Source organism: Coccinella septempunctata, chromosome 3 (assembly GCF_907165205.1).
Source record: "Coccinella septempunctata chromosome 3, icCocSept1.1, whole genome shotgun sequence".
Lineage (NCBI taxonomy): Eukaryota > Metazoa > Arthropoda > Insecta > Coleoptera > Coccinellidae > Coccinella > Coccinella septempunctata.
Window position 1 is genome coordinate 16,123,226 of NC_058191.1, and position 8,838 is coordinate 16,132,063.

The window sequence follows — 8,838 nt, forward strand, 5'->3', positions numbered from 1 at the left end:
AAGATTTGGTTCGAATTGATCCAATAGTTCCTTAGGAATTGAAATGATATTTTGACGAATCAACTACTACTCCGGTTAGCGCATCCACCATTTCGGTTGGTGCAATAAAAGATATTTTTCGGAACGGTATCATTTTAATATCGGTAGGAATTGAGATTTCAGAGGTCAATTCGGCAGAGTGTGATATCAATTTCCCATAAACTGTTGGATCAATTCGAGCCAAATTTTGAAACTGTACATAGTTTTCGAATTGAGTTGCATATTGAGATGCATGCGAAAACTATGTGCAGTTTCAAGATTTGGTTCGAATTGATCCAATAGTTCCTTAGGAATTGAAATGATATTTTGACGAATCGACTACTACTCCGGTTAGCGCATCCACCATTTCGGTTGGTGCAATAAAAGATATTTTTCGGAATGGTATCATTTTAATAATCGGTAATTTTTTTTTTTCGGTAATTCTAATCCATTTTCACCTTCTACTTCGGTAGGGGCGGCAACGATGTGGGCGGCGACGGTTCTGACGGTGTTGGCGGTACGGCGGGCCTCAGTCGGAGGTCCGGCAGTGTGGCCTCTGTCCTGCTCCCTGGAGTTGCGGTCGGTCCTGAGGCAGTTCTGGCGGTCATTGATCCCCTATCTCTAACGCAACACACCCTGGAAAGGACCCCCACACGGCCGCACCTGGAACAGAACTTCGTCCTTTCCCCTCGGCAGTCCTCCCTGTGGTGGCCTTCATTGCCACACCGCCAGCAACTGTGGGGGCCTAACCCCAGGTAGAACTGAAGTCCACAGGTCCCCACGGTCCTTTCGAACTGAAATTCAACATGTGCATCTCAATTCGAAAACTGTGTACATACACCAGTGGCGGGCGTGGTTGCCTGTCGCACTTGAGACTCGGAGGCTGAAAATGACATTGTTTGACCTTAACACTTTGGTCATTCCGAGTCATTCGCTTGACAGGAGAAGACGTGCTACAGTGCTCCTAGTGCTATAAAAGAGAAAGCGGACGAGAAAGTCGAAGTGTCACAGTGCCGTAAAAGAGAAAGCGGAGGTGAAAGTGCCCACTAACCAAGCTACGGAATATTTGATTCCGTCTGTGAAGTTGTGTAGGTTCTATATTTGTTATCGGAATTTTAATTCGTTAAAGTTTTCAAAGTTGGTGTTCATCCTAAGTGTCCAGAGAATTTTTTTTATTTTCTCGTTGGTACTGCAGAAAACATCAGGTGAGCTTATTTTTCGTATCTCTTTTCTGATTTTTATCATAGCGTATAAAACATTCGGCTTTATACCATAGTTTTATACTAGTAAGCCCGTAGATCTACCTTAATTGATAGATCAGTATATCCAGGAGATCCACCTTTTAGGTAGATATGTAAGTCCGTAGATCTACTTTAATTGGTAGATCAGTATAGCCAGGAGATCCACCTTTTAGGTAGATACGCGTATGCTGATAGATCCGCCTATGTTGATAGATTCGCATGGCCAGGAGATCCATCTATGAAGATAGATTCGTCTATACGGATTTTTTCATTTTTGCCGATAGATCTTTGTTGCCGGTAGATACGTCTATAACCTGTAGATCCACCTATAATGACATATTCATTCTCATTCACGTCGTCGGTGAAATTGCCGAGATTCGGTTACTATTTATTATATATCATGGAATTTTTCCGATTGTTCTGTGCTTGTTAGTCATAGAAAAATCGCTCATCTTTCTGAGATAGTTTTTCGTGCAGACATTTCCGACATTTCCGAAATATTTACTCATATATTCACCAAATTGTGTTCTTTCCAGAATAGTGATGCGAATGATCTCATATAATGTTCTCCTTGTTCATATCGGTTTATCCGAAGAAAAATTCTATCATCCAAATGATATCGGAAATTGTTACGTCCATGTATAATTAATTTTTCATGTTACGCCTATGTTTATTGTTAGGTCTATGGACGACAGTCACTGTCATTTATCAAAGAGGAACTATTTATTATTTATATAAATTTTTTCTGTGATAATAGAAAAGTGCTCTTGATTTTTCACTGTCCCAACCTAAACTAACCTAACCTAACCTCAAAACCATTATTTATATTTTCATCGAAAAATGAAAACTTTTCCACATTTTTCGGAATAAACTAACTGAAAACGTTAAGTCATCGAGTTATCTTAAGGCTAATATTCGAATTCATTGAAATTGATGAAAAAATCGAAGACAAAAATCCAAGGTGGGCGCTAAAGTAAACAGGAGCCGAATTATACTTTATGGATTTCGTTCAAGAAGATAGGTTTCTGGCATAGACATATAGACATGGACTGTGCCTTTCCTTTATATCTATGCATGAAATACGGTCAAAAAAAGTGACAGAGAGAAACGCACGTCGGGCATGCAAATGTCTTTTTCTAGAATTTTGACTGGTCCACACCGTAGATAGAGGAAAGAGAAGATACCGCATTGCGCAGCTACGAAGGAGAGCTCTCTGTGTCCAACATCAACTTGTTTTTGTTTACGTTTACCCCAATACGAATTTACCTTTTTCGGCATATTTTCCACAAATTACACAATTTCCTGGCATGCCGACAACGAAATTCTTGATACTCAAGTCTTAAAACGAACGAAACACTATTACATCGAACACAAATACGATATTTAACATTCAAATATTGGGGTAAACGTAAACAAACATGGAATAGATGCACAGTAAATGTCAACAAAAACATAGAGATGTTGGACACACTTTTCTTGTTGTTTACGTTATCTTCCCCTTCCTCTATCTACGGTCCACACTCACCTCTATGTGAACAAAAAAGAGACAGATAAATGCCCGACGATCATTTCTCTCTTTCTATAAAAAAGACATTTTCATGCTGACATTGCTCAGTCCATGTCTCTATGTATATGGTTTCTGGACTGGTCTGTATATGTAGGGTTGCGTTCACAAACTTACTCAGAGCTTGCTCTGAGTAAGCTCTGATTACCCGAAGCGTTCACAAACGTACTTTTAGTTCCTCAGAGTATGCTCTCTGAGCATGACCATACTCATACTCTACTCTCGGAGTAAGTTTATGAACACACCCTAGAAGTGTCTAACTTTTCTCCACAAAATGAGCAGCTAATTGAACAGCTTAAAAATTACATGTTGCCTAAGCGAAGACTTTCGAATCAACGGAATTATTTTTCGAAGAGTTTTCACAGAAGTTAATGCTGTCTTTCAGTTTTTTTAGTAATAAAAGTGTCACAAGAACTAAAACTTCATTTTGAATTGTTGAGTTTGATATTTCATTGTACGAATGAAATGTTATGATCAAGCTGAAGGGCTTTGATGGATGACTATTTGGGACAATAAAAAACGGTGTCATTATCATTTGTTTCATTCTATTTATTGAATATTTCAACTTTCAATATAACAGTAATGCAACGGATGGATAAGAATAATTCTTCAATTAAAACAAACCATGAATTTTCAAAGGCAGTAAGAATTCCGTATTTCAGTGTAACAATTTCAACAGACATTGTCAATACAATTATCTTCATATAAAGTTTGAATATCAGCAGAAATCAGTTATATGCAGTTGGAAAAAACCTTACAAAAGAGATTCCATGCTTTTCAAGATTTCATTCAGTTCATTTTGAAAAGAAACTCACAAAATTCCTTCTGCTACGATGAAACCAAAAATCAGAATTACTTGCCAAAAGTCTATAAATAGAGAATTCTAATGCAAAAACTCACCCGGATAATGTATTCCAATAATCATTATATTATTTCCATTGAATAAATTAATCGAAAACATATTTTTCCTTGGACCTCGAATGAGTAAAAAGAAAACATCACCAGACACTACCCAATTGCTTGAAAATTGCTAAAAATCTATCGTATGCAGTTGGAATGAAGCAAAATGATTATTGATTCATGCATTATAAGATGCAATTCAGTTTCCTTCAATAGAAACCGACAAATTCCTTTCTCTACAATGAGCATAAAAAACTAACCTCAACATGAACTCGAGAAATGTCAAAATTCTACCTTTTTCTTATGTATTTTTCGGATACTTTTGGGTCGTTTTGGGGGCTCAAAATGATATATAAGTAAAATTCAGTCCTTCTTGACAAAACATAGCTCGTCTCCGGTACGATAAATGATTTCGTGCGTCCTCCTTATTCCAAAGAGTTTTGCATCTTTCGTCGGAAACGACCTTTATCAGAAAATATTTTGGGACACTTCCAGGGCTTCGATCTTGACGAATTTGCTGGGAGTTCTAGAAGCCACCACATCCAACGATACCTGGTTCTTCCTGCAGAATATAACCTAAAAAAATCATATTTTTTTTAATTTGCTCAAAATTGTTAGATATAGTTAGATGCTAATCACCTTGATAAAAAGGATAACATTTGCTGACAAATTTTAATTTAGGAACAGCAAATAGAATCAAGCTTTTCTTTTTCCACCTTGAATAAGTAAGCACTTGCATCTTTCTCTGTAAACGGTAGAATTGACCTTTTTATATCCATACATATTTGGATAGGAATTATTGTCTTGAAAGACCGATTCATCATATTTGATGCTATAAATACGTGATTCGAGGGATTTTCACCTCTTTTCATTCATTTCTCTAAGGTTTTGAATGAAAATTGCTAGAATTATACATGACAACTCTCAGTGGTAAAGTCTCTGTGGTTTTCCTTCTACGAAAACGAAGATTTGTGAAAATGGGATATGGGCTAGTAAGCCCAAAGTATAACCCTTGGGTAGGATACACCTATTTAAACAGATTCGCTTAAAAAATTTTCATAAAAATATTAAATTCAAAAATAGCGAGGCCAAATATTGTTCTATGTTTTTGTTTTTCTATGATAGATAATCAAAACTTATAAAAGTGCTCTGTGGTCAAAATTTTCCAACCTAACCTATCATGTTGTTATCTTCATAGGTTATATTGATGAAAATGAATGAGAAAATTGAGAAATGCTATTCCGTTTCTCAATGAAACAAAATCCTAATGTGATACTTTCACCTAATCTTCGAAATCTCACATTTTCCGACTCTTACTTTTGTTATCTTGAGTAAATGTGTATTTTCTATTGGGGTTGTGACTATAAGAATAATACTTGAAATACGGGAAATTATGTAAAGATTTGTTCGAAATATATAATAATAATCAAATAATTATCTGATTTACCCAGTATAATTCATGAATTGTTTCAGGAAAATTATATCGATGATGAATAAACTGCATACTGGAATTGGGAATGAAACAAAAAATCCCAAAATAGTTGATGATATTAGCAAAAATCAGTTATATGCAGTTAGAAGGAAGCATTTTAAAAGAGATTCGCTGCTTTTCAAGATTTCATTCAGTTAATTTTATTTTGAAAAGAAACTTCTTCCTTTTCTACGATGAAAACAAAAATGGGAATAACTTGCCAAAAGTCTATAAATAAAGAATTCTAATGCAAAAACTCACCTGGATAATGTATTCCAATAATCATTATATTATTTCCATTGAATAAATTAATCGAAAACATATTTTTCCTTGGACCTCGAATGAGTAAAAAGAAAACATCACCGGACACTGCCCAACTGCTTGAAAATTGCTAAAAATCTATTGTATGCAGTTGGAATGAAGCAAAATGATTATTGATTCATGCATTATAATATTCAATTCAGTTTTCTTCAATAGAAACCGAAGAATTCCTTTCTCTACAATGAGCATAAAAAATCTAACCGCAATATGAATTTAAAAATGTCAAAAATTCTACCTTTTTCTTATGCATTTTTCTGGTATTTCTGGGTCATTTTAGGAGCTCAAAATGATTAATAAGTAAAATTCAGACCTTCCTGACAAAACATAGGCTGTCTCTGAACCAATAAATTACTTCATGCAACTTCCTTATTTCAAAGAGGTGTATTTTCTTATGGGGATGTGGCTATAAGAATATTTGAAGTACAGAGAATTATGTAGAGATTTATTCGAAATAATAATAATCGAATCATAAATTCCGATTCACTCAGTATAATCCATGAATAATTTCAGGAAATTTACATCAATGATGAATGAACTGCATACTGGAATTAGGAATGAAACAAAAAAACCAAATATAGTTGATGATATTAGCAAAAATCAGTTATATGCAGTTGAGAAGACACATTATAAAAGGGATTCCCTGCTTTTCAAGATTTCATTCAGTTCATTTTGAAAAGGAACTCACAACATTCCTTCCTCTACGATGAAAAAAAAAATCTAGCCTTAAAATTGGAATAACTTGCTAAAAGTCTATAAATGTAAAATTTTAATGCAAAAAATTACCCGGATAATGTATTCCAATAATCATTATATCATTTCTATTGAATAAATTAATCGAAAACACATTTTTCCTTTGACCTCAAATGAGTAAAAAGAAAACATCACCGGACACTGCCCAACTGCTTGAAAATTGCTAAAAATCTATTGTATGCAGTTGAGATGGAGCAAAATGATTATTTATTCATGCATTATAATATTCAATTCAGTTTCCTTTAATAGAAACCAACAAATTCCCTTCTCTACAATGAGCACAAAAAACTAACCTCAACATGAACTTGAGAAATGTCAAAAATTCTACCTTTCTCTTATGCATTTTTCTGGTATTTCTGGGTCATTTTAGCAGCTCAAAATGATTAATAAGTGAAATTCAGTCCTTCCTGACAAAACATAGCCCGTCTCCGGTACGATAAATGACTTCGTGCGACTTTCTTATTCCAAAGAGTTTTGCACCTTTCGTCGAGAACGACGTATTTCAGAAATTATTTTGGGAGACTTTCAGGCCTTCGATCTTGGCCTTCTATACAATAACGTAAAGGGCATTTCTTAAAGGGACGAACGCTCTATTTGCTTTAATCCAACGGTCGCCCTAAAAGCCCATACATGCCTCGATACCATCTCATACTTTTACGACAGTTTGTACTTTTAATGAATCAATACATGTTTGAAATGATATAAATGCTCCTGAAAAAAGAATTATTTATAGGAGAAATGAATTGAATTTCCACGTACTTACCCCTTAGTGCTCGAGTTTTCTTGAAAACGATCAAATTTCTTCCCTTCGGTGTTATTCCTTTGAATGAAAAATGAATTCGAGAAATGTCAAAAATTCTACCTTTTTCTTATGCATTTTGGGGTATTTCTGGGTCGTTTTAGGAGCTCAAAATGATTAATAAATAAAATTCAGTCCTTCCTGACAAAACATAGCCCCTCTCCGGTACGATAAATGACTTCGTGCGACCTTCTTATTCCAAAGAGTTTTGCACCTTCCTCTACGATGAAAAAAAAATCTAGCCTTAAAATTGGAATAACTTGCTAAAAGTCTATAAATGTAAAATTTTAATGCAAAAACTCACCCGGATAATGTATTCCAATAATCATTTTATCATTTCCATTGAATAAATGAATCGAAAACATATTTTCCTTTGACTTCGAATGAGTGGAATAAATCATCACCGAACACTGCCCAACTGCTTGAAAATTGCTAAAAATCTATTGTATGCAGTTAAAATGAAGCAAAATGATCATTGATTCATGCATTATAAGATTCAATTAAGTTTCCTTCAACGGAAAACGACTAATTTCTTTCTCTACAATGAGCACAAAAAACTAACCTCAACATGAACTTGAGAAATGTCGAAATTCAACCTTTTTCTTATGCATTTTTCGGGTATTTCTGGGTCGTTTTGGGAGCTCAAAATGATTAATAAGTAAAATTCAGTCCTTTCTGACAAAACATAGCCCGTCTCCGGTACGATAAATGACTTCGTGCGACCTTCCTATTCCAAAGAGTTTTGCACCTTCCGTCGAAAACGACCTTTATCAGAAAATATTTTGGGGCAATTTCTTAAAGGTATCAACTTTTGCTTTTTCCGAGTTTGCTGGGTGTTCTGGAAGCCACCACATCCAACGATACCATCTCATATTTTTACGACGGCTTGTCCTTCTAATGATACAATTGATGTTTGAAAGGACTTGAATCCTCCTAAAAAAGAAATTAATTATTGGAGAAATGAATTGAATTCCCGTGTACTTACCCCTAAAAGCTCGACTTTCCTTGAAAACGATCAAATTTCTTCCGTTTTGTGTTGTTCCTTCGAATGAAAAAAAAAAAATTGAGAAATGTCAAAAATTCTACCTTTCTCTTATGCATTTTTCTGGTATTTCTGGGTCATTTTAGCAGCTCAAAATGATTAATAAGTAAAATTCAGTCCTTCCTGACAAAACATAGCCCGTCTCCGGTACGATAAATGACTTCGTGCGACCTTCTTATTCCAAAGAGTTTTGCACCTTTCGTCGAGAACGACGTATTTCAGAAATTATTTTGGGAGACTTTCAGGCCTTCGATCTTGGCCTTCTATACAATTACGTAAAGGGCATTTCTTAAAGGGACGAACGCTCTATTTGCTTTAATCCAACGGTCGCCCTAAAAGCCCATACATGCCTCGATACCATCTCATACTTTTACGACAGTTTGTACTTTTAATGAATCAATACATGTTTGAAATGATATAAATGCTCCTGAAAAAGAAATTATTTATAGGAGAAATGAATTGAATTTCCACGTACTTACCCCTTAGTGCTCGAGTTTTCTTGAAAACGATCAAATTTCTTCCCTTCGGTGTTATTCCTTTGAATGAAAAATGAATTCGAGAAATGTCAAAAATTCTACCTTTTTCTTATGCATTTTGGGGTATTTCTGGGTCGTTTTAGGAGCTCAAAATGATTAATAAGTAAAATTCAGTCCTTCCTGACAAAACATAGCCCCTCTCCGGTACGATAAATGACTTCGTGCGACCTTCTTATTCCAAAGAGTTTTTGCACCT

The 8,838-nt window shown here is 35.0% G+C and overlaps 1 long non-coding RNA gene across 19 annotated transcripts; it reads right to left on the minus strand.

The window, feature by feature from the left end:
- Positions 1 to 3,348: 3,348 nt before the first annotated feature.
- LOC123309119 lies at positions 3,349 to 8,825 on the minus strand. 19 transcript variants are annotated; one of them, XR_006537231.1, is made up of 7 exons: positions 8,586 to 8,825; positions 8,050 to 8,533; positions 7,661 to 7,997; positions 7,369 to 7,496; positions 7,029 to 7,284; positions 4,363 to 6,976; positions 3,349 to 4,299 (listed from the first exon to the last, which is right to left on the minus strand). It is a non-coding gene; the product is annotated as an uncharacterized LOC123309119 (long non-coding RNA). The 19 variants fall into 19 exon arrangements; XR_006537222.1 differs by having other exon boundaries at positions 7,627 to 7,997; XR_006537221.1 differs by having other exon boundaries at positions 7,369 to 7,504; positions 7,627 to 7,997.
- Between the last annotated feature and the right edge of the window lie 13 nt (positions 8,826 to 8,838).